Below are 25249 nucleotides of genomic sequence, written 5' to 3' on the forward strand. Positions count from 1 at the left end.
GTATCACCTAAAGACAGCTCAAAGCAACGTTTGCAAAACCAGGTTAAATACCAGTGCAAGACATCAAGCACTGGCTTCTCTAATTTTGTATTTTTGAGATCAGATAAAAAAAGAAAGATTTTCCCCTGAATGTCTCTTTAAAGATTTTCCAACAGCTTACACACAAAGCATTTAGACACTTTAATTTCCACTCCAATATGAATACTCTAACCCCAAATGAAACTTATTAAAAATTAAATTCTTATATTAAGTTTAAGATGTGTCTCTTTTCTCCCCAGGTCCCATTAAACACTCTCCCTACACACAGTTTAGAAGACAGAAGAGATCCTAGAGAATATTTACAAAGAGAACAAAACCCCCTGAGGGTTTTTATGTTACTACAACATTAATCTATTTTAATCACACAACAGATTAAAAACAAACAACATTAAATGGTTCTGCAAAGTACAGACCAAAAGCCTATCTTTGTTGCACAAAAAAAAAGAACCTCAAGAAAAAAATGAAGTGTTTGGAAATAGGGTTATTATGGTGTTCCACAGAGACAGAGCACAGCAAAATGAAGACTGGGCCACAGAGCTATGCATGGGGAGAAGATCACAGAAACACAGAGTGGGTTGGAGGGACCTCAAAGCCCACCCAGTGCCACCCCTGCCATGGCAGGGACACCTCCCACTGTCCCAGGCTGCTCCCAGCCCTGTCCAGCCTGGCCTTGGGCACTGCCAGGGATGCAGGGGCAGCCACAGCTGCTCTGGGCACCCACTCTATGATCACCTCAGCAGGTATTTCTAGCATTAATCTTGGTCCCTCTGATGTCCTCACTATTTCCTCTGAGGCAATCCCAGCCCTGCTCTCCCACTTGCCCTTTCCCAGGTGTGAGCATCCCCCTGGGCACCCACAAACCCTGACTTCAGCTGCCTTTGGGGGATGGAGCCCAAGGAGCACAGGCTGCTCCTCAGAGCTTGAGCAGCTGCTCTGAACAGCTCTGATTTCTATCTCAGGCTCTGAGATTTTATGTTGCCTTTAATTATTTACATCTATTTGGAGAGTTTTGGTGCAGGGAACTAAAATATCTATTGAGCTGTCCACAGGTCACTGCCCTGAATCATCCCAGTGCATTTAGAGGCTGTTCATGGATAGTTCACTCTCACTGGTGCCAACACAGAACCTCCTCTGCTGCTGCTGGGGCTGTCAGTGGCCTGGACATCTCACCTGATGCTCGGGGCTGGTTTTTCTCTTCTTGAATAACCCAGATAATTGTGCTTTTGTAATCGAGTTTGTCATCTCCCTGCCCACAGACTCCTGATGAAGAACAGCAGCATTTCTCTGGGATCTTGCTGCATCCCAGATCAGATCCACACAGCCAAATCTTTCTAACAGCTACAGGCCAATGTGCTCCACCACAATTTCATAACCACCTTTGCCCAGAAGACACTGGATGGAAGCAGCTATGCTGGAGCTCAAAATTACCTAAAGAAACCACAAATAAAAAAATAATTGCTCTTGTTCAAAGGCAAGGAGCTGCTAAGATTCCCTGAAACAAGTGGAAGCATTTCACAGGGATGCCCTGATAACACAGGGTGCTCCAGGCAGCCCTTTTATCTCAGCACTGCCAACTCAGCTGCCAAAGCATCCAAAACTTCAAGGGAATGATCTGTGTGGTTACTCCAGATTTACCAGGAGACAGAGCTGACACTGAACATCAGTGGGAGCAGCTGCAGTTGCTCCTGGCAGCATCACTGTGGGTGTGGAGGGGGAAGGTGCAGGGGTTCTGCACAACAGCCCTACGAAAATCTTCCACTATGTTTATTCAGTAGATTTACTCCCAACGGGGTGCAATCCCTGACAGGATTTGATTACTTCATCCCAACATTATTTCTTCCCAAACCAGCTGCTGCAATGAATAATCCCCTCATTCACCATGGGGGACAAAGGGGAGGAATGAGCAGTCCCTGCCCCTGGCTGCACTTTGGGGTGTCTCTGCACAGGCTGGGAGCAGGCAGGGAGGGCTGCTGAGCCCTGGGAGGGAGCACTGCAATCCTGCTGCCCTGCTGGCATCCAGGAGAGATCCACCTCCCTCCCTCTCCAGGACCAAGCACTGACACACAGCCCCAGAAAATACTCCCAAAGCCTGCCAGAGCATGTGCAGCACCCAGAGATTCCCACCACTGACTGGAAATGTTTTCATGCCAGAGACATGGAGTGTCTGCCATCTGTCAGCCCCTGGGTGACACTGCTGAGGGATCCCAGGAGTCACCAGGCCTTGGGAGAAGGAACAAACCACCTGTGGCCACAGCAGCAACACAGGCACAGTCCCAGACGTGGGACACATGGACAGGACACAGAGGATGACACAAGGACTTCATTTAACTAATGGCAAATATGCACAAGGTGAAAATCTCTGCCTAGGTGAGATCACAGAATCCCAGGTGGTGTGGGTTGCAAGGGACCTCAAAGAACATCTCATCCCAACCTGACATGGGCATGAACACCTTCTACCATCCCAGGTTGCTCCAAGCCCTGTCCAACCTGGCCTTGGACACTTCCAGGGATCCAGGGGCAGCCACAGCTGCTCTGGGCACCCTGTGCTAGGGCTTCACCATCCTCACAGGGAAGAATTTATTCCTATATCCAACCTAAACCCATTCTCTGTCCATTTGAAGCCATTTCCCTTTGTCCCTGTAAATAAACTCTCTCCATCTTTCTTGTTGGCTCCCTTCAGACACCAGAAGGTCACAATGAGGAGATCCTTCACTGCTCTTACAGCTTGACAAAACTTCGTAGTGTTTTCAGTTTCAAGTGTAAAACCTACCACAAGTCAATGCCCCCTCTTAGGAACCTGCTTCGAAAAGCAGAGGATGTATATTCAGGGCTTTCTTTATTTGCATTGCAGTTTTTAGCCTCATGAAAGGGAATGCCTTTCACATAATGGTATTACTTAAGGATCTAAGACAACAACAAAAAAAAATAAGATGATGAGACTTCAGATAAAATCATGAAAGGCAGTAATGCTGCATCTTATTACCACTCCATGGTAATTCAGCTTCTCTTAGTAGTGGTAAGGGCCTCTCTAACAGCAGACAAGAGCTGCTGTTGAGCTCTGCTAATGATGCAGGAGATGGAACAAGAGGCAGCCGAGGCAGCAGCTCCTTCCAGGGCCACACACTTGGCAAGGTAACATTATCTCTGCATTTTACAGGTTTTCACAGTAAAAAATCACTCTTCCAAACCATATGCAATAATGGTGAATGAACTTTAATCTGCTTAAATAACCATCAGCTCACAAAAGGAAGAAATGAAGTAGCTGTGCCACGGTGAATGGATGGTGTAAATGTGTGTCAGTGCCACCATCAGTAGCTGAATCTCTGCAGGGCTTTTTCATTCACCTGTGTGAAACTGCAGAGGCACCATACCCACACCTGGATCTGAACCAGCTGCTGCAGCTCGGAGACATCAGCTTTAAAAAATACCAGTAAATACTTAAGGATAATAAATGCTCAGCTCCATGTTTATCCAAGCTCCTGGCAAGCCACCTTGGAGTCACAGAATCATAGAAACACTAAGGGTGGAAAAGACCTCTAAGATCATTGAGTCCAATCATTAAAAAACTAAAAATTACTTTCAAAACATCTCTCTTACACACCACAGTGTGAGGACAGGGTCCACTTCCCACCCTGACCCTTTACCATTCCAAGTACTCAGGAACCCACCCAGTGTACAGCTTCAAAGGATCCCCCAGCACCACGGGGGAGTGAGTGTGGATGAATACTGACTGGGAAGGAAAAGCAACACAAGGGTGAGGCCTCAGCACTCTCACAGTCAAAGGGCTTGGGGGAAAGTGTGAAGAAAGTTTTTAATCTTCCTATTCCCATAATAATCCTGGGTATCCATTCCAGAACTCCAGTTTTGGCTATCAGGAATGACAACAGAGCAGCCCATTGAAGCAAGAGTTATTCAGGGAGGAACATTTCACCCAAATAAGTGCAATGATTATTGGTTGCAATATCTGACACACAAGAAACACAGCAAAGAAAAGCACAGTAAGAAAAACATACTTTCGCCACTTGTGCTATTTTCTTGAAATTTAATTTTCAAGAGATTCTTGATGCCAGTCTTTTCCCACACAGTTTGCAGTCAGGTATCATTAAGTTGGGGAGTTGTGGCTGGGCTACCATGTATAGCCTCCTCTTTGCTAAAAAACTCCTGTCCCACACTAAAAGAATAAAATTACACTTATTAAATGGATTTCACTTTTTTTAAAAACAGAACACGCTGTCTTCTAGACTTTAAATTCCAATACAGCCAACTAAATTAAAACAGAGTACACACTACCAAATGTTCTCACTAATAAGACTAAAATCACTCTAGAAACTGAACATCAGTTAATCTTCCAGCTAAGAATATCACATAGAGAAAACAAGAGGATCTTGCCAGTAATCTTAAAATGAAGACTGATAAGGCAAAAAAACCCCTCACAGCAGCTTGTGCTCCATTAATGTTCTGGTTGGTGGTTAATACTCCCAGCACCAAGGGGTGCTCACTGACTCAGGGCCAGGGCACCTTCCCAAAATCATCCCCAGGAAGAAACAGCCCTGAAGGGTTAGATTTAACACAGTATCACTTTCAGGCTAAAAAAGTCCTTTCAGCTACTAAATCCCTTTCTGAAAGAGGTGGCCTCGTGTTTGGGGATCAGCCCCTGCCTCTGCTGTGCTGTTGCCACAACAGAGGAGTGGAGCTCTGAGTGCTGCCCAGTCCCCTCTGGCCGGACACCCCAGGCTGCCACTGCTGCCCTGGGACCAGGCTGGCTCCATCCCATCCCTCCCCATCCCCATCCCCATCCCCATCCCCATCCCATCCCATCCCATCCCATCCCATCCTCTCCCCTCCCCACTCCAGGCCTGGGGCTCCCAGGGCACACAGGCACTGCACAGCCATCACAAAGCTCTGCTGGGGAATGGGCTGGAGCAGGGGAAGGGCCATGGGCTGGTTTGGGATCCCCACAGCTGCTGCAGACCCCAGGAGAGTCCCTTCTCCAGCTCCTTGGACAGCTCAGGCTGGGTGACCAAGCAGAGGACACACCACCAGTACAGCAGCAGAGGGAAATGAGAAAGATCAGGAACTTGGACCTGTTCTGAGCCTCCCTGGAGGAGGATTTAGCTGCTGTGGGTTTGTTGGGCAGCCCCAAAGATAAATTCCAGCCAGGATAAAACCACAGCAACACCTGGCTCCCCAGCAGATTTCCATAGTGGGAAATCTGATCACTGACCCAGGCTGCTGTCAAGCTCATTAAATTAAAACATCTCAACAAACCTTATCAATGTTACCAGAAATGAAATGAGTTTCAGCAGCTCTTCTCTTGGGAGTGGAGGGGAGTTACCAGTCAAGCCCAAATGTGAACAGGACCTAAGCAAGAGCTAAAACGCAGAGGAATTCCAACCCTGCCTCTCATCTGTTTCTTGGAAAGCCATTTCTTAGATAACCAAAAAGGCAGATAAATAATAGAAAAGGATCTTCACTAAGTAGATAATTTGTTTTCAGGGATGTAAGTGGCAAATGCTGAATTTCTTTTTCATCTTGCCTTGAGTTGCAGCAAACTGTCACTCTTACATGGGCAGCAAGGGAAAAACATACTTATTATTAGAAAACAATCACTGCCAGATCTGATAACAATCTGACATTAACAACTGCGGGGATTCTGCTGCCAAGGATGTCTTGTGTTATTTAGAAAACAAAAAAGAAAAAATTCCTGAGGGGAGAAAGCACACAAACAAATAATTGTTTCACATCCTATTAATAAACCTCTACAGCTCATGCCTCCCTCAGAAAATGCGTACAGTCCTGCTATCACCTTCCAGAGCAAGTTACAAAATGACATTTACCATTCCTAAGGTTAAAAAACCCAATCACAACTGTCCTAGAACCTGCCAAAAACATGGGGGGGCTGTTTTCCTCCAGCCATTCTGCAGGGGGACATGACCTCCTTTTGTAGTGGCTCCTGCTCCCCATGGCCAAGGCTGGAAGGATTTACTCCCTTCTTTATTTTTCCATCTTAATCCCTGTTTGCAGCTCCAACAGCAGCACCATTCACAGAGCCAAAGACATTCCAGAGGTCAAGATCAGCTTTTAGGTGACTTGAGTTGGGTACAAAACTCTCCACTTGGCTTCTGACTCCCAGCTCCAGCCAGTGGGGGATCTGTCAATGCACTGACCTCATCCAAACCCAGCTAAAGCCTTTGGACAGCAAATTTTTTGGCTGTACCTTCCAAGGATGCACCTAAATGGATCCCAATGTGCACAGGCAGCAACAGCATTGAGTGAGTGGTGAAATACCAGAGGGTTTTTGAGTTTTACCAAAGGTTGTAGGATAGTCTGACTTCTCCACAACAGGTTAGGAAGCCACTAAAAAAAAATCAGAGCTAATCACAGCATTGAAAGGGCCAGAAAACCATATCCAGATGCATCTAAATAGGTGAAGTAACAATCCAGATGGTTCAAATAAAGGAAGACAATTTTTCATTTTAGTTTTTACATGTGTCTTGAAGGACTCAGCCACAGCAGGCACTGCAGCTGCTGAAGTTCCTGTACTCACTGAAGTCACTAAGCTCATTGCAGCTCCTGTGTCCTGCTCATGCTGAATTCACAGCAGAATCCTTCTCCGTTCTTGGGGTTTTTTACACAGTTGATGCTACAGTGTGTACTGCAGTTTCTTACTGAGTTTGTATCAGTACTTAGATTTTACACAAAAGGTTTTCTTAGGCAAGTTCAGGTCCCTGTGTGCAGACAAAGTGGGGATTTGAGTGGGGTGTGTGGAAAGATTTTTCACAAAGCACTCTTCCATCTGAAAATGAAGTTTTGTTTCTTCACTGGTATTTTCTGGAGTTCAAAATAAACCTTTACACCCTGCACCATTCTGCATGACTGTCCTCACCCCTTAGTAATGACCTCCTGTGAGTTAACCCCTCAGCTGTGCCCCCAGGCTCACTGTAGCCACTCCAACACTGAAAATGGCATAAAAAAGCTGCAGCCAGGTCTTGAGTACATCACAGAAATCTCTTTATCTTTAAAGGAATCCTCTGCCCTCTCATGGCCATTCCTAAACACAGGCAGCCACCAGGCATGTCCTGGATTGCTCCGCATGGTGCTGGATTTAAACCAAGCCACTGCCCAGGAGTGGCTGGGGCAGCAAAAGGCATCCAAGAACCACGAGGAGTCCCAGCAGTGCCAGTGTCTGAGCAGGGCTGAGCCCAGGGGCACAGAACCACAGAATCATGGAATCCTACAATGGTTTGGGCTGGGAGGGCCCCTAAAGATCATCTCATTCCACCCTCTGCCACATACTGAACTTCATCCAGCTCCAACCCCTCCAGCAAACACCAAACCTCCTGAGGACAGATGTCCCAATCTCTCTGATGGTCCCTGCCCCCTCCATTGCCTGTAAAAGGCCTTTGCAAGACAAATCCCACTAACAGGAGACTCCCTGCCTGGACCTTCCTCCTGCCCTGTGCTCTTCATTGTCCTTGTTTTGTTGTGGCTGCCTGGCTTGGCTTTTCCCTGCAGGGGTGGAACACAGAGCTGGTGCAGTGTGTGACCCTGCCAGCCCTGGAGCTGCTCCTGCCCCAGCCCAGCCCTGGCAGCTCTTCTCCTCACCCTCTCCAGCTCCTGCCTCTGGAGGGTGACCTGGGCACCGACTCCTCCCTGATGTGAGTGCAAATCACTCGCCAAGTTTAGCTTCATTTTGACTGTGCCTACCAGGGAAGGGTCACTCACAGACTCCATCATCTCCTCCCTTGTCTCAAAGGATTATAATTTGTCCATTGCAATTCACATCAGGATGCAATTTGGCAGGTAAGTTAGAAGTCTGGAGGCAATTATTTTTCTTTCTTTGGAGAAATGGGTTATATTCATTCAGTTATTTCTCAGTTATTTATTTTAGATGGAGCACAGGGGGGGAAAAAGGGAAAGGAAAACAAGATGGGTTTAGATTTTATGATAGGCTTGACACTTGATGTTTTGACATCTTAGCAGGGTTGATTATACTGATATATGCAATCCATGCATCTAATTCTACCCTAGAGGAAAGGGCTGTAACAGAGTGTCTCAGCTCTTACAGCCAGGTATTCATGCGCCAATGAAAACAACCATTATGGCAAATCCTTAGGACTCACCCCCACAGAACAGTCACAGCTATTATTAGCCAGTGTAAATCACCTCATTTGTAACAGATGAGATTTCTTCCTTTGAATCCGATGAGTGATGTGCTGCTCTCAGCTTACCAGGAAACACCTTTCTTAAACCAGTGATTGTCCTTAGAAACACGGCCAAAAACTACATTTAAATTATACTCAGGCTTTTACAGCAGCACAAGTGACAGGGACCTTCCTGCCCATGAGCTGACCCTGCTGTGACCTCTCCTGCCAAACACACCCCTGATGTTCACTCCATCATCCAGCCTTGCCAGTGCTGAGGTGCTCTCTGGGCACCACAAATTAAAGGATTAATGTCCAGATTTAAGGAACAACCTAGACAACACATAAAGGATTAAATATGGACGAGTGGCTTTTCCCCACACAGCCTCCTTGTAAAGCTTTGGTGGACTCTGGTGGAGGTCAAGACACTTTTTGAGCTGGATTTTTCCAGACCCTTCTATATTAGTTATATTTTCACTATTTTCTCTATTATCTCTTTACCCTATAAATGTAGTTTCCACATGGCTCAAAGAATAACTACCAGAACCCTTCCCTTTTCTCATTTGTGCTCACCAGTTGGATTTGGAAAACAACTGAGCCCAGATCTGTCAGCAGGTCCCAGGGTGGACTCAGCCCTGTGTTGCCCTTTCACAGCATCTCAGAATGGGTTGGGTTTGAAGGGACATTAGAGCCCATCCAGTGCCACCCCTGCCATGGCAGGGACACCTTCCCCTGTCCCAGGCTGCTCCAAGCCCTGTCCAGCCTGGCCTTGGGCACTGCCAGGGATCCAGGGGCAGCCACAGCTGTGCCAGGGCCTGCCCACCCTGCCAGGGGTTTTCAATCTCACTCTACCCCAGTTACCTTCCTATAAATCACTAGACCCACTCCCAAGCTCATTTCCATTAAAAAAAAAAACTAATTAGAAAAGAGTGGTTCCAGAACTCCCATTTCTTGGAGCAAGTGATTACTTATTTCAGCAGTGAAAAAGAAGATGCAGTAAGTTTTATTTTAGCCAATTAAAGAAGTTCCACGTGAGCTCCCTGTCAGCCCCAACCCATTCCACGTGAGCACAGCAATGTGCAAAGCTGCCACTGAAACAGTTCAACGAGGCTTAGCCTCAAATAAATTTGCCAGATCAGATCTTTACTTGAAAACTGAATTTTAGGAAACTGCAGCTTTTCTTGAAAATCTTTTCAGGCACTGTGCCCTGCAAAACAGCCAGTGAGATTTCCCTGACATTCCAGTGGAAGCCCAAGTTTTGCCAAAAACTGCAGAGATTTAAAGTCACAGTATAATCTCACCTCCAGCTTCTGGGGCCCACTTCCCTTGTCAATTAACCTGTCAGCCAGCAGTCGCCTCTAATTAATTAAATCCTTTTTTAATGAAAAGAATTTGCCTTGAGCACAGTCTGTCAGCTCCAGAACCACTCTCCAAGTGGGACGTGTCACAGCAAACCCCATTAAACACCTGCAGGGAACCCAAGACCAGCAGCAGCCTCACACTCCCCTTGCCTTCTGCAGACACTTCTGTTACTTTTCCACGTCTCCACCCTGCTGCACAAGAGGCTCTTTCCTCCTAAAAGCTGCCCTAGCTTTTGGCCCTGATACACCTTTGTCCCAGCTGCTTGCAGATGTTGTGTTTGTGTGTCCATCATCCCAGAGCAGAGGGGCTCCCAGACAAAACCCTAACACCAGAGGCCTCTGAGAACACCTTTTTTGGGGAATACTCAGGGTCTGAGACGGAGATTTCTCAAAACATACAGCAGGACTCATCCAGAACCCTGGCTCCAAGAATAAGCTTTTAGAACTATTTCTGTTCAAATTATCCAGTGTCAGACTTTGTGGATTCCATGGACACTGGGACCACACTCCCAAACCCTGGAACAGCCACAGCTTGGGAAGAACTCCCCAGACACCATCCCTGTGTGTGCCTTCCCCAGCTGGCAGGAGATGGACACAGGGAGCTTTAGGAAAACAGGGATAATCCCTGTGCTAATGATCCCCCTGCCCCCCTGACTTCAAAGGGCCTGGGATCACAGCTGTAATCTTCTGCAAGTGTTAGCAAACAAAATTACAAGTTTTAACTCTACAGGTTCCAACAAATTCCCCTTGCCCTCAGTGCAGCAACAGACTTAAAAATAGATGTAATGAGCAGCTTTGGATCTGCATAAATCCCCTCTGGAGTTCATTAATGATTTCATTTCTGGCAAGACACCATGTCAAACGAGAGAGCATTATTAAAAACATACATATATTTATGTACCTGAAAGTGCATTCCTGCAGATGCTCAGGGAGAAAAGGAGGCTGTGTAATTTTGGTTTACCTTTTAAAGAACATGATTGTAACGGTGTGTAACTCTAAAGCCTTTTGTTCTCAGAACTAATTGCAGCTCTCCAAGGGATGCCTGAATCTACAATTATTTTTATATTTGAGAAAATGGGATTTGAAGGTTTACCATGGAATCATGAAGTGGTTGGGGTTGGAGGGGACCTCAAAGCCCATCCAGTGCCACCCCTGCCATGACAGGGACACCTTCCACTGTCCCAGGCTGCTCCAATCCCCAACATCCAGCCTGGCCTTGGGCACTGCCAGGGATCCAGGGGCAGCCCCAGCTGCTCTGGGCACCCTGTGCCAGGGCCTGCCCACCCTGCCAGAGAACAATTCCTAATTCCCAATATCCCATCCAGCCCTGCCCTCTGGCAGTGGGAGCCATTCCCTGTGTCCTGTCCCTCCATCCCCTGTCCCCAGTCCCTCTCCAGCTCTCCTGGAACTCCTTCAGACACTGGAAGGCCACAATAAGATCATTCCAGAGCCTCTCAGCAAAGCAGCTCCAGCCTCTGGAACTTCTTCATGGCCTCCTCTGGACTCATCCCAACCTTTCAAGTCCTGTACTCAAACACAAGCATCTTTGATCCTGCTGCTGTTTGTTCCCAATCTGCACAATAAATGTGAATTGCTGCTCCATGCAGCTCCCACTTCACACCAGGGCTGCTGGTGCATGAAATGCCAGGAATGGGATTTCACCCCAGGAATGTGCCTGCTGACAAGGCAAGGTTCAGCACGTCCATCAGCAAACCACCCTCAGGAAATTCACTCCTGGCTGACGTGTTGTTGTTGAAAGAAGAGAAATCTCAAACACACCGTGTCAGAAAGTATGTGCTGCCTGCACCTCCTTTTACTCCTCAGGGGAAAAGGTAAATAGAGTATAAGCAATTTTCTTTAAAAGAAAAAAAAAATCTAACCTGCCTGAGATGTAGGAAAATAATTTAACTTCTTCCTGTCAGAGCAAGTTCTCTGCGTGCTTTTTCCATATTAAAACCACAGCCCAACAGAATGGATTCACTCCATCCACAAAGGGCAAAGTTTAAGTTGCAGAAAGAAAATGAAAGCCCAGTGATAAACTCTGGGTTTTAAGCAGTGCTTAAGTTCCATGGTTAGCCAAAGAAAAGCAAATAAAAGCTAAATATTCAAATGGAGACTGCTAAAGTCTGTTTATCATTTCCTGAAGAACCAGCTCAAAGACAGAATCCTATTCCCTGCCTCCTGTTTGCATTTGGAAATTACTTTATCCATAATATGTTTACTAAAATAAGCAACACAAACACATAAATTCTGAAAGCAGACTTTTGCCCACAAAACAGGCTGATCCCTGAGCTTTGAATTTCCATAGCTGCCCTGGTTATTTTGGCCACTCCTTGTTCTGACTGCTAGCAGCAGAAGAATCATAAAACATTGCAGGAAAATGCTACAGATTCTTTGCCCAAACAAGTAACATTCCCCCCAAAGCATCCTTCTGAATCCCTTCCAGCAACACCACAATGCTGCTTCCCCCTCTCCTCCCCAGGCTCTGCTTACCAACACTGCCTGCCTGAGCTCAGCAAACAACAGGAACAGGAACATCCTCATCCCTGCTCGGCTGCTGGGCACACACTGGGACTGAGCTGGCACAAAATCCCAACAAGCACAAAAAAGGAGTTAAAAACTGCTAAAAAATGAGTGATTCCAGGAAATGTCAGCTTACAGAGTCTCTCACATACTTGTGAATATACCTATTTTATTTTATCCAAGAAGTCACACAGGATTGGCAATATCAACTACTCAGAGAACCCCAAAAGGTTTGGGTTGGAAGAAACCTTAAAGCTCATCCCATCCCACCCCTGCCATGGCAGGGACACCTTCCACTGTCCCAGGCTGCTCCCAGCCCTGTCCAGCCTGGCCTTGGGCACTGCCGGGGTCCAGGGGGCGCCCCAGCTGCTCTGGGCACCCTGTGCCAGGGCCTCACTGCCCTCCCAGGGAACAATTCCTAATTCCCAATATCCCATCCAGCCCTGCCCTCCTTCAGTTTAAACCATTCCCTGTGTCTCAGACCCAGCTGTGAACTCCAGGGTGTTTTCCTGCAGCTCCCTGGACACCTCAGGGCCCCGTGCTGCTGGAGCCCTGGGCGATTTGGGAGGTTTGGGGGATCTGGGGGATTTGGGTGTGCCAGAAGGATGAGCAGAGCAGTGCTGGGGCTGTGGGGACCCAACACCCTCTGTGGATGTGGGACTGTGCCCCCGTGCCATGTGCTGGCACAGCCCAGCTGACCCAAAGGGCTGCAGCACAGTGACTGCCCCAAGGGGACTGTCCTGCTGGGGACACCTGGTTCTGGGGACCCTGGCACAGCCACTGCTGCCCTCTCAGGACTCAATAACACACACCAAAGAGTTTTCATTGCTGTTGTGTGAACTGCCAGAGCAATCAAAACCATCATTAGAGACAAGTTACCAGCTAATTGAATTTTTAAATATGCACAGCAATCAATGTTAAATTAACTATAATATCAGACTACAAGGCACAGATGCCTCACTCCCTGTCACAACCACAGACCCCCAAAAATCACAGTGTGTGAATGCCACTGTTTTTTAATTATTATTTCATCAAATGCCTTTGTTAAGCCTTTGTTCCAAAGTGCCAGCCCTTTACCTGCAGGAAAATGACCATGACTCGCCCTGGGCTGATGAGGAGATCCCACACACCATTCCCCAGCTGTCCCCTGTGTCCCAGCACTCTCTGAAGCGTGGTGGCTGTGGTCACCAGGGGCTGTGCACACAGCACACACACTGTGCTTAGGGTTTGCTTCACCCAATTATTTGTTTGTCACTTGAGAGACCTCTGCATCGAGCAGGTATTGTCAAGTTATTTTTGGCCCCGACATAGTGGCAAAACATAATGAGGCCTTGAGGTGAACAACCACCCTGGCAGCAAGGCACTGAGCTGATGTGCTGTTGAAAGGCTGGAGAGCAATTAGGTTATTTGAGTAAGAGGAGATGCTGGACAGGGCATGTGAAGACAGAGAAAACAAGCTTAAGTATTAAAACACCAACCCCCTCCTTCAAGTTGTCAGCTATTTAAGCAAGGTGTTAATTTACTGCAGGCTGGATTGTCGACAAACTGAATTTTTTTATTAATTCAAAAGATGCACAGACTTGTCCCACATGCACATATTGCCCAGCCCCTTCCAGACAAGTGGAACAGCTTGCCAGATGATTGTTATCACCATTTAATTGTATTACAGTGATTCCCACAAGTGCTGGCTGTGAGCCTGGTGTGCTCAGAGTGAGGGGCTGTGCAAACAGGGCCAAAGGTGGGCTGTGGAGGGATAACTTCAGACTAGGAGTGAGCTTCAGACACAGAGAGCAGATCCAGGAGCAGATGGAAAACCAGCTCAGTCCAGGCCCATCGCCCCATGAGGCAGCTCACAGGCATGGAGTGACCTGAGGAGCACGAGGGTAGGGCACCAGTCCTCCCCCCTGCTCTGTGGGTGTCCCCTGGTGTCCATGGCACTGGTCAGTGATGGTGTGACAGCCAAGGAGTCCCCAAACACACCTGGCACTGCACAGCACCGGGCTCTGCAGAGGACACCCTCAGCCCAGTGAGGTCACACTGTGGGAAGGGGTTCTGACTGTCTGACTGGCCACACTGGGCTTTATCTGCCCAAACTGCATCACAGAAGTGCACACAGCATCTGAGGGCAGCACTGGGCCATGATTTTTTAAAGAATCACAGAGTGGGTTGGGTTGGAAAAGACCTCAAAGCTCATCTCATTCCACCCCCCATTCCATGGGACACCTTCCACTATCCCAGTTTGCTCCAAGCCCCATCCAACCTGGCCTTGGACATTTCCACAGGGTCACTTTTAGAGGTTATTAATTTTTGTAAAATATTTCTGCAGATACACCTACCTCTAGAGATAAGCCCCTTTGAAGTACAAATTCATAGGTCACTAATTTGGGCATAACATATGCAGAGAAACCACTGGGAAAATACAAGTGCAGGTACAACAGCCAAGTTTTAGGAAGGAACACTGACCCCCAGCATGGAAAAAAGCTGTTAGACAAGAAAAATTACCTTTGCAACACAGAAACAAGAGTTTTCTAATTCAATCCATAGAGCCAGTTGGTTTTGCTTTACCCTTCCAAGTGGTCAAGGACGAGGTTCTGCACCCCAAGGTTATGATTTCTCCTGGAGCCTGGACTGAGCAGGTCACAGGGAGCTGTTTGCTCACGGCTGTGGCTCAGGGCTGGCTGCAGATGAGAGGACACGTCTCCAGCTGCACAGGGAGCAGTCCCACAGGCACAGTGACATCCCCAGAGCAGAGTGAGCTCATCCCTCTGACCACTACAGGCTGGTGTATTCTGAGGGTTCCTCACCCTGCCTGCTGCTTGCTCAAAAACCACGTCAGGAAAATTACTCTGGCTGGAGTGGCTTTAGATGTGTCTGATGCAGCCATGGGATTTCTCTTGGCATGGTAAAAGAGGTGGAACCTGGTGATCCAGGATTGCTCCTGAGCATGCTCTCATCCCTGAATATGTTCAGAGAACCTGGCATAACCCTTCCACACTGCTCCTTCCAAAACCCTGACTGCCTTCCATCTTTCCACCCACATCTTTCCCAGATCCCAAAGGCTCTGCAGGCTGTGTGTTCCTACAGCAACAATCCTCATCTCCAAATCAACACCCACCTGACTGCAAGTCAGGAACACAAGGCTGAACTTCTGGCAATGAATGAGGTCCAGAACAAAGACCAAGATCACTCCTCTGCCTTTCCTGATGAGGAGGTGAGGTGAGAGCCCAGGAGTTCACTCCATCTCCTCCACTTGAAACTATGTAAACCTGTTTAGACCTCAGAAGGATCATGAGGAGGATCTGAAGAAGCTCCCCTAGCTGCAATCAGATGGAAGAGGAAAGATTCCAGCTGTTCTCTCTCAGGGAATGTCACAAACTCAGCATGAGATTTGCCATCTATCACAGCCTGAATTGTCTCCCTGCCTCTCTAACCAAAACACCTGAGGATCAACTGCCTTGGGAGAGCAATTCCCTTCATGACAAGAGTTTCTTTGTGCTACCCCAGGGTGCCAGGAGAGCTGGTATTTGAAGTTCCAAAGCTGACCCAGCCCTGAGGCTGAGATCCACAGCAGGCACTGTACTCCTGGCACAGCTTCCCACCCATGCCCAGGGGCAGCAGGTTCTGCCTGGTGCTGAAAAACTGCCAAAGTCAGATTTTAACAATAATTTATTTCAGCAACACAGGCAAGGAGAAAAGAAAAAACCCAACAGTTATTATCATAGGACAGAACAAACTGGTGCTGAGGTCCCCAGGCAGCTCCCACACCTGCTGCAAGCTGCACAGGCCCCAGGCACAAACCCCAGCAATGAACCCAGCCAGCAGCAGCAAAACCAGGACCTTGCTCATCTGCTTTTGATTTTTAAACCCTGCTTCTCTTAACAAATGAAGTTTCAGTGCTTATGGGACCAACAATCTAGTAAATGAACTAAGTATTTATTTGTGGCTTTATTACTTGGCAGACCCATTTCCATAGAGTCATTTTTCCTCAGGACCCAGCCTGCTCTGCAGCAGCTGTTTTCTCTTACCAGCCACTCAAATTCCTTTGCCTCTAATTTCCAAAAGTGCCCACTAACTTGAAGTATGTGGAAACTACAGCAAATGGCTGTGGGAGCTGAGCAGCACTTTCACCTCATCCCCCTTCCCAGGTTCTTCCCCATCTCCCTCACCAAGGCCTGAGCTGGCCCAGGAGGCCCCAGTTCTCCAGACCCCCCAGTTCTCCAGACCCACAGTGTTTGTGAAACCCCAAGAAGGACCTCAGAGCACCAAGTGACCCAGGAAAGGTTCCCAAGGGGGCTGGGGGAGAAGGTGGATTGGCCCATGCCATGTATGACTTTTGAATCAGTACAGGTGAGGGGGGGATAGCAGGTTTGGGGAGCTCCTCTGACTGTGAACAGGAGATTGGAATAAATCAGGTGGCTCTGGAGGGCTCAGGCCAAGCTGTGAGTGTGCCTTGAGCCAGGATTTCAAGTGCCAGGGGAAATCCTGCTGCATTAGCAAAGACTCCAGCTCTGGTGGGGTTTGGTGCTCGTGCTGCTGGACTTGTGAACTCCCTCCTGGCCCCACTCTGAGCAGCCTCAGCAAAAGCTGAGGTCTCAGCTCCAAAAAAGAAAAAAAAAAAGAACAAAATTTATTTGGAACAACATTTTTGACTTAGAAATTCTTGACTGTGAGGGTGGGCAGGCCCTGGCACAGGGTGCCCAGAGCAGCTGGGGCTGCCCCTGGATCCCTGGCAGTGCCCAAGGCCAGGCTGGACAGAGCTTGGAGCAGCCTGGGACAGTGGGAGGTGTCCCTGCCATGGCACAGTGGCACTGGATGGGCTCTGAGGTCCCTTCAAACCCAACCCATTCCAGGTTTGTACAATTCTGTGATAATTAGAGAAGGAGCCCCTCCCAGCTCCCACCTCACTCACTCTCCCAGCACACCTAAGTCAAGGCCATTAACTGCTCTAAAGAGCACTTCACTCAGTTTATCTGCTCCTCTGTTTGCCACTTTCTAAGTATACATTGACATTGGCTTTTTTAAACCACTTGAACACTGTGCAAGACACACTTGAGGCTTCTCTCAGACAGTCACATCCAGCTTGGAAAACAGCTTCTGTTACACAGAATAGCTGAATGCCTTGGACAACACCAGGACAAGTGCTGATGGCAGCTGAAGCCCTGTCCTTCAGCACCTTGGTGGGGCAGCCCCTCTGCCCTTGACCAGGCTCTGCCTCCTCCCACCCCATCTTTCACTTGAGCAACTCAGCTGCAAAGTTACACTTTTTTTCTTTTTTTTTTTCTTTCTTTTTTTCCCTTTCTGTGTTTGGGCTTTTGGTGAGCAATCGCTCAGCTCACACTGCCCAGCACTGGTGCCCAAAGCCAGGGCAGCAGCCAGGAGGGGAAGAGAATGGGACCTGCTGGGGACAGGGACAGCAAAAGGGACTCGAATCCCCCTCATTCACCAACATCCAGTAGGGATAAGGAAAAAGGAAATCTCATTGATCCTGGGGGCTGAGAGTGCCCTGGGTGTCCCAGGATTTATTCCTGTGACTCTCATCCAGAAGAGCACTCAGGGAAATGCTGGGTGTTAACAAATGTTTGAAGCCAGTGGAGCAAGGAAGCACAAGACTGAGCTGAAGCCTAAACAAGGACAAATCAGAGCCTTTTTATCCTGCCCCCTGAGCCCAGAAATGCTCTCTCACAGCCCCCTCCAGCTCTTGAGACTCATAGCATCTCTTCCTAACCAGGCCCTGCCTTTTCCTTTGGGTAATCTGTGCTGAGCTCTGAGAAAGCTAAAAATTCACCAGACTAAAGTGTCATCCTTCACAAAGTCTTCTTTGCCACCAGAAGGAACGTGGCAGTTCTCACTGGGAAGCTTGACTTCAGTTTTTCTGCCTACTCAGATAAATATTATTGCACTCAGGTCATACACTGAAGAGTTCCTTCACATGTTCAGACTCTGTTTTTCTAGGAAAAAGCAAAAGAGCTGAGATTTTGGAAAGCAATAGTGAGATCTGCCTGTGGTTCTCTACTCCTGTTCCCACACTTTGGAAAACAACAACTAATTCATAGAACTCCATGGGCTTCTGTGGGCAGTCTGCATGATAAAATAACATCTGACTTTGTGGAATGGTTTTGTGTGCAGAAACATTTAAAATATGTCGGGGTGGTGATTAATCATGGAATGGTTTGGGTTGGAAGGGACCTTAAAGCTCATCTCAATCCATCCCCTGCTGTGGACAGGGACACTTCCACCAGACCTAGTTGCTCCAAACCCTGTCCAACCTTTCTGAAGGCAAAAAGGCATTCTTGTTGAGGGACAGTTGAGAACTGGAAGAAAAAAAAAACCTTTTTGCTTCGGTTTTAAGCATCTTTTAAGACTTTATTTAAAAAAACAACCAAAAAAAAAAGGAAAAAAACCCCACAATTCCTGTAGACGTCCCTGCAAAACTCCTACTGACATCCAGAGTGTCAAGACTGTAAGATGTGGGATATTTCAGGGTGCTTTTTCTTTTTAAATTTCCAGTAGCTGTCTAACAGCCCTTGCTCAGGCTGTGTAATTGTGCCAAGTGAGGTGGCATCAGATCCTACAGGAGAAGGGCTCTGGAGGTGACCTGGAGGCTTGGTGGCACAGCTGGGTGTTTGGGAAGCCTGGGCAATCTGTGTACCCCATAGCCACAGCCTGAGCACCCCAGAGCTACAGCCTGAGCACGTTCTGCACAGCTCCCCTGACGTCAAACCATCTCAGAAAAGAGGCTGGTGGTGCAGCTTGGATGGTGGCTGCGAACCAACCACTTCTCTCTAGGTAAAGTTAATGTATGGCCCATTCCTTCTCCTTTTTTTTCATTTTATGTTCGAGCGAGACAGAGCACACAATTCCCCAGAATATTCCATGGTGCTGCTGGAGGCACCACTGCTCCCCTGGAGGGCTGGGGGTGACAGTGGCACCTTTTGGGAACGCCCTGCGGTCCCCTCACAACCCAAGCGAGGGGCCGTGGAACCAGAATCCATCCAGAACCAACATTAAATGACAAATCCAGCGAAGGAGCTCACCTACAACCACAGATCCATTGTGTGGTGTCCTTGGCCTAACTCCTGGGTTAAGCTCTGGTTAAACCCACTGCCAGGCTGAGCAGGAGTGGCTCTGCTCAGGTGACACCTGATGGAAACGTGGCCCCTCTGCTGTGACATTGCTGTGCTTTTCCAATGGAAATGAAATGCATTTGATAAGATAACAAATGCCTGGCAGAGCACAGTGAAGCTATGTAAGGGAGAGAACAGGAGGGGGAAAAAAAATCTTGTATAAGCAGCAAAACAATACAGCTTTATCTAATCTCAGCAACTTATTGCTGCTTGTCTGCCTGTGTGTGTTTTACTGACAAAATAAAATAAATTGAATCAGCTCACACACGATAACATGCTCTTTCCTACCTCATACTAATTGCTTGGCTAATTGATGTTTGTTGAACTTTCTCCATTTCATTGAGTGATTAGGTACAAAGCTAACAGTTGACATCTGTAGGCGCTTAACTGGCGTCTGTAATTACTGTTAATGTTAAATAATTGTTAGTTAATTGGAGTGGTAACTGACTGAATGGAATCCAGATTGTGAAGCAAAAAGAGACCTAGTTAAATAAACATACATTTTCAGAGAAAATAACATTTTATTACAAGGGAGAGACTAACAGCAGGCCAGATAGGGGAAGTCTGCAGGATGCTCCATTCACCAAATCTCACAGCAGCCTCCAGCCTGGACCCCAGCAGGAGTGGCTGAGCAGGAGTGGCTCTGCTCAGGTGACACCTGATGGAAACGTGGCCCCTCTGCTGTGACATTGCTGTGCTTTTCCAATGGAAATGAAATGCATTTGATAAGATAACAAATGCCTGGCAGAGCACAGTGAAGCTATGTAAGGGAGAGAACAGGAGGGGGAAAAAAAATCTTGTATAAGCAGCAAAACAATACAGCTTTATCTAATCTCAGCAACTTATTGCTGCTTGTCTGCCTGTGTGTGTTTTACTGACAAAATAAAATAAATTGAATCAGCTCACACACGATAACATGCTCTTTCCTACCTCATACTAATTGCTTGGCTAATTGATGTTTGTTGAACTTTCTCCATTTCATTGAGTGATTAGGTACAAAGCTAACAGTTGACATCTGTAGGCGCTTAACTGGCGTCTGTAATTACTGTTAATGTTAAATAATTGTTAGTTAATTGGAGTGGTAACTGACTGAATGGAATCCAGATTGTGAAGCAAAAAGAGACCTAGTTAAATAAACATACATTTTCAGAGAAAATAACATTTTATTACAAGGGAGAGACTAACAGCAGGCCAGATAGGGGAAGTCTGCAGGATGCTCCATTCACCAAATCTCACAGCAGCCTCCAGCCTGGACCCCCCCAACCACAGGTGTGGGAAGGTAGGATCTCTGTCACCAAAACACTCCTATCCCAAGAGTTTTTCCACCTTCTTTTGAGCCAATTAGCACAATTTTACAGCCCAACACTGCTGTCTTTTTTGACTAAATCAAATACAGGCTAATCTACAAAACAAATACTCCCTCCATATTAGATACAGTTGTGTTGGCAAATATTGCCATTTTGCTCCCTAGCCTGGAATAGCTTGACTTTGCAAAATTCCACAGCCTTAAATGAACCCTTGAGGGCATGTGATCACTAACTGACCACAAAGGGTACCTGATGCCAGCCCAGTGGGGCAGGGATGCCCAGAACAACACCTGCAACTTCTCCCTCTGCTGTTTTGGTCAGGAAAAGCCAATGCCTTCAGGTGCTTGTCCCATGCTGGCTGCTTTCTGCTTTTGTTTTGAATTACTGACCTACAGGTTACCTGTGAAGTTTTGTAAGTTTAACAGCTTAAGAATTTGAAATTTTTGGAAGAGGCTACCTGAGACTTTCACCTGCCCCTCCGGGCACATCCCATTATCCAGTGACCTTTTCCTGCAGCTACAGAGCAGCACTGGGACCCCACAGCTCCAGCACCTCCCAGCACTGGGATCCCACAGCTCCAGCACCTCCCAGCCCTGGGATCCCATAGCCCTGGGATCCCACAGCCCTGGCACCCCACAGCACAGCTGGAAGCCACCGTCCAGCCAAAAAAATACCAGCACATCAAGAAGGAGAGGGTATGGAAGGTGTAGGACTGGAGAGGGGTGGTTTGTGTTTAGGAGGTGCAGCCATAAGGGATGTTATGAACCAATTGCTTGCTCAGATGAAGCCTCCCTGGCACAGGAGCAGTTGCCTTGCTCTTTTGTGCAGCAGAACAAAGCACCATTGCAAGACATTTATTGACCTTTTCCTCAGCCTCACTCGCAAGTCAAGAGTAAGGTGACCCAGCAGCTCTTCTAATCTAACTCAGGGGTACCAGAAACCCAGGCTCCCCAAACCCACAGCTTTTTCCAATGCTCAGCCTCTCCCTAATGAGACACTGAACTTCCACATGGAAAATACAGAAAGGCATTTGAAACCCACAAAACACCAACAAACCAGTGACTCAAAGCCACCAGGGAAGCCTCCACCAGAAAGGGGAGGAGATGCCAGGGTGTCACTTGTGGGGTCACATCAGAACTGCCACAAAACCAGAGATGATTCAGCAGTCCCTGAGGTTTGCTGGTCTGGGGCCAGTTCCCTGCAGTGCTGGGGTTGCTCCAGAGCTCCAGGAGCAGGGGAGGAAAAGTTCAGTGAGAGGAGACAGCAGGAGCAGCCACCCCAAAAACTGCAAGTGAGGGAGAACACACCCCAGAAGTGAGTGAGGATGTTCTGTGGGCTCCTCCAGACCCTGGAGAGGAGGGAGGCAGCCCCAGCCAGTCCTCTGGCACACTGACCACATTAACACTGCACATGTGCTGCCTGCAGAGTGCTGGATCCACTTACATCCAGCTTGAGAAGCCGTGGGGATGATTTATTCACGAGTGAAAGCACCTCTCCACAGCCAAGGATCTCCTGTGAAGGGATCAGCAGGGAAGGAATTGCCAGCTTTAGCTCCCTGCTTGTTTACAGAAACAGATGTTGTGGAGGATCCTCAAGAAATGCTTCACCACAGAAGCCAAGGGGAGAAACAACAACATGCCTGTTTTTTCTAGGGCAGGATATTGCTGTAGAAGCACCTAAAAAGCCAGGGCTTGATCTGACTGGTATTTGAGCCACCAGTGCAGCCTCCTAACCCAGATGCCTTGATCTACCTCCAGCTGAGAGTATAAATATTTCCCTGACAGCTGGTGGTGCCACGCAGCAGAAGGATTCATAAAGTTTACATGAACATCCTGTAAACAATTTGAACATAAAAACCTCTAACAGCCCAATTGTGCTTCTGATCAAAGGCAAACTTCAATATACAGCACAAATGAAAACTTCACCTCCCTGGGACTCATTTCTCCCTTCAGGAAAAGCTGTTTTCCAAGGGTATGTAGGAGGGAGTTAACATAAATGAACCACACAGTCGTAGTAAGAGCTGCCTGCTCTGCAGCTTCAGATGTGTATATTTAAATTATTGAGAGATAATGGAATTTAATTACGCTGAGAAGTCATGTTACAAAAATTCATGAACAAACCCTGTACTTTGGCTGGGATTAATGGTGCTGAGGTGAAACTCTCAGAGGGTGTGGGGCAGCTCTGTTCCTGCAATGACACACAGACCAGAGGCAGCAGTCCTGACTGGAAGGGCCATCCCGCAGGGAGCAGGAGCTGCAGGTGGGGGATGCTCTCCTCTGCCAGCTCTTCTCCAGATCATTTATTCAGCCACTGATAGCTCATTTGTCAAGCATCACCAAGGACCCAGACCCTTGGGTGCTCACCTCCCAGCACAGCCACCTGGACTGCCAAGGGAACCCTCTCCCTGGGGAATTTCAGCATTACAGGGGGTTCCTGCCAGAGCCAAGGAATGCAGGGCTCTGAAGCACAAACAGGGACCACTGCTTCAGGAGCTCCTGCTCTGGGGACCAAGCTCCACCCCTCCCAAATTCCCAGCTCTGGGAATTCCCTCCCACCCTGGGAGTGGTGGCAGCACAGAGGTGACAGGAGTGACCCCACAGCCTTTCCCATTGCTGAGTTCTGACATGAGTCCCAGCCCTGAGGGATCCCAACATCCACTGGCTGCCCCCCACAGCTCACAGGACCCTTCTAGATTCAGAGATGCACCTTTCTATTCAGCTCCAAGGGCAGCCAAGCCCTAAATGGGAGCTGAGAGACTTCTCCTCAAGGGGTTTTACCAGCTCTTCTAGAGAGGGTTGGGGAAATTTCACTTTGCTGTGGATTTTTTAAAATTCTTAATGTTTCTGAGGAAGGGACAGTTCCACATTATACATCCACACTAATACATCACTCCTTGAGCCTGAGAACATTTTAAGCCTTGAAGTCCACAACAAAATGACAGAAAGGGGACAAAATGTATATATGAAGTGTAAAATGCTTCAGGATTTGTACCTGCTCTGTAAATACATTACTTCTGTAATTTCTGCTACTTCAGTTATGAATAATACTAAAAATTTTTTTCAAAACGCAAAAAAAGCCCAAGCAGTGTGTGAGACACGGGTGGCTGAGGGACATCCAAGAGGAGTGGCCATGAACACAGCGGGCCTGATGCTGTCAGCCTGCCCAGCCTTCCCAGCCTGGCAGCTTGGAAGGTTCCATCATGATTTACCCAATGCAAATCTGACCTTTCTTACGAGTGACTTTTATTGCTTTTGGCAAAAGCAGCCGTGGACAACACAGTGGGGAAGAGCTGGCTTGGAAGCAAACAGCCTGAGCTGCGGAGAGGGAACTTGAACTCGGAATTTATCAAACTGACAGCCCCCGGGCACTGGGAGCTCCCCAGGGCTGCACTGGGAGCAGGAACAGCCCCCAGCCCCGGCAGAGAGCCCAGCACCTGCCTGCCAGCAATTACTGACATTATCTCCAAACAGGGGAGCTTTTCTGAGCTTCTTTTCCTGATATTTTGTAGTCTGAATGCTAATCCCTTTGACAAAACTGTCCCCTATGCTTTTTCCGTTCTCTTTCCCCTTAATCTCTTTCTCCCAGTGGAAAAAAGAAAAAAAGAGGGTAAGGAAGAAAAAAAAAAAAAAAGAAAATACCAGCCAGCCTAGTTTGGCCGCACCTGGATTTGCATTGATTCCTCCCTTGTCATTCATGTTACCAACAGGAATTAGCATATGGCTTTAAGGGGAAACTCAGGAGGAGAAAAGAAAGATGCCATTTTGATGGAAATAAGGGGCAAAGGAATAATCTACCATCAACTAAAAAGCTTATTTGTGTACGGTTTCCCAAGCAAAGCTTCGAAAAGCCCATGTTGATTTTAGGCTACACAAAGAAACCCTAATCCTTTCAAGGGAACTAAATCACCAAAGAAAAGTACCTCGGAAGAAAAGGCTCCCTGTCAAGCATGGGTATTCACATCCAAAGGGATGCCACGAATCAAGCTCCATAAGTAAACAGCAATAAGAATGTGGGAAATGTGTTTGAGTCAAAAAAGAAAACCAAAGGAAGAGGAAGAGGGGCCTACTCTTCATCAGTCACCTCCTGGGGAGGAGAGGAGCCTCTCACCCTGGTTACAGGCCTGCGCCAGGAATGTGGATTCACCCGGCTTCTCCTGCCCTGGCCCAGCCCCAAGAAAGGGCTGCTCAAATGCCAAAGCTTTTTACAGCAAATTAGCAAAATAAAGATGCAGTCACATGTAGTTTGGGGGCCTGGGGTCACTCCAGACACACAGCTCTTCCCTTCTAATGTCTGTGCCACCTACTCTCAGCCTCTGGAGGGGCCTGGGGAACCTGTAAATGCCATTATTCACAAAGGATAAATCAGCTTGCCAAGTGAGATAACCTGGTTAGACCACAGAAATAATCCAGACTGTACTTCCAGAGGATGCTAATACATGAAAAACAGGACTATGGATCAGTAATGCAATTAAATCCAGGTATAATTCAATATGCAGCAGAAGCCTTCAGAAGCAGCCGTGGATCAGCACAGGAATCCCAAAGGTAACGGGGTCACATTCTGTCCCCAGTTAAACCATCACAGCTTCGTGGAATTAAAAAGCACAGAGAAACACTGGAATGATTCACTGCAGTAACAAACCAAACCCAGGGAGAAGCACACAGGGCCAATACTGAGCAAACCCACACCCAGCCAACAAAACACACCTGAATTTCAAACCAGTCAAATCTGCCTCTTGTAAGGCCAGGAATGCT

General features: G+C 47.6%; 1 protein-coding gene across 1 annotated transcript in view; it reads right to left on the reverse strand.

The window, feature by feature from the left end:
* AUTS2 (activator of transcription and developmental regulator AUTS2) overlaps positions 1-25249 on the reverse strand; it is a 773887-nt gene that overhangs the window by 43455 nt on the left and 705183 nt on the right. The window lies entirely within an intron of this gene.

The sequence above is a fragment of the Passer montanus genome, unplaced genomic scaffold, assembly GCF_014805655.1.
Source record: "Passer montanus isolate IOZ18808 unplaced genomic scaffold, ASM1480565v1 scaffold81, whole genome shotgun sequence".
Classification (NCBI taxonomy): Eukaryota; Metazoa; Chordata; class Aves; order Passeriformes; family Passeridae; genus Passer; species Passer montanus.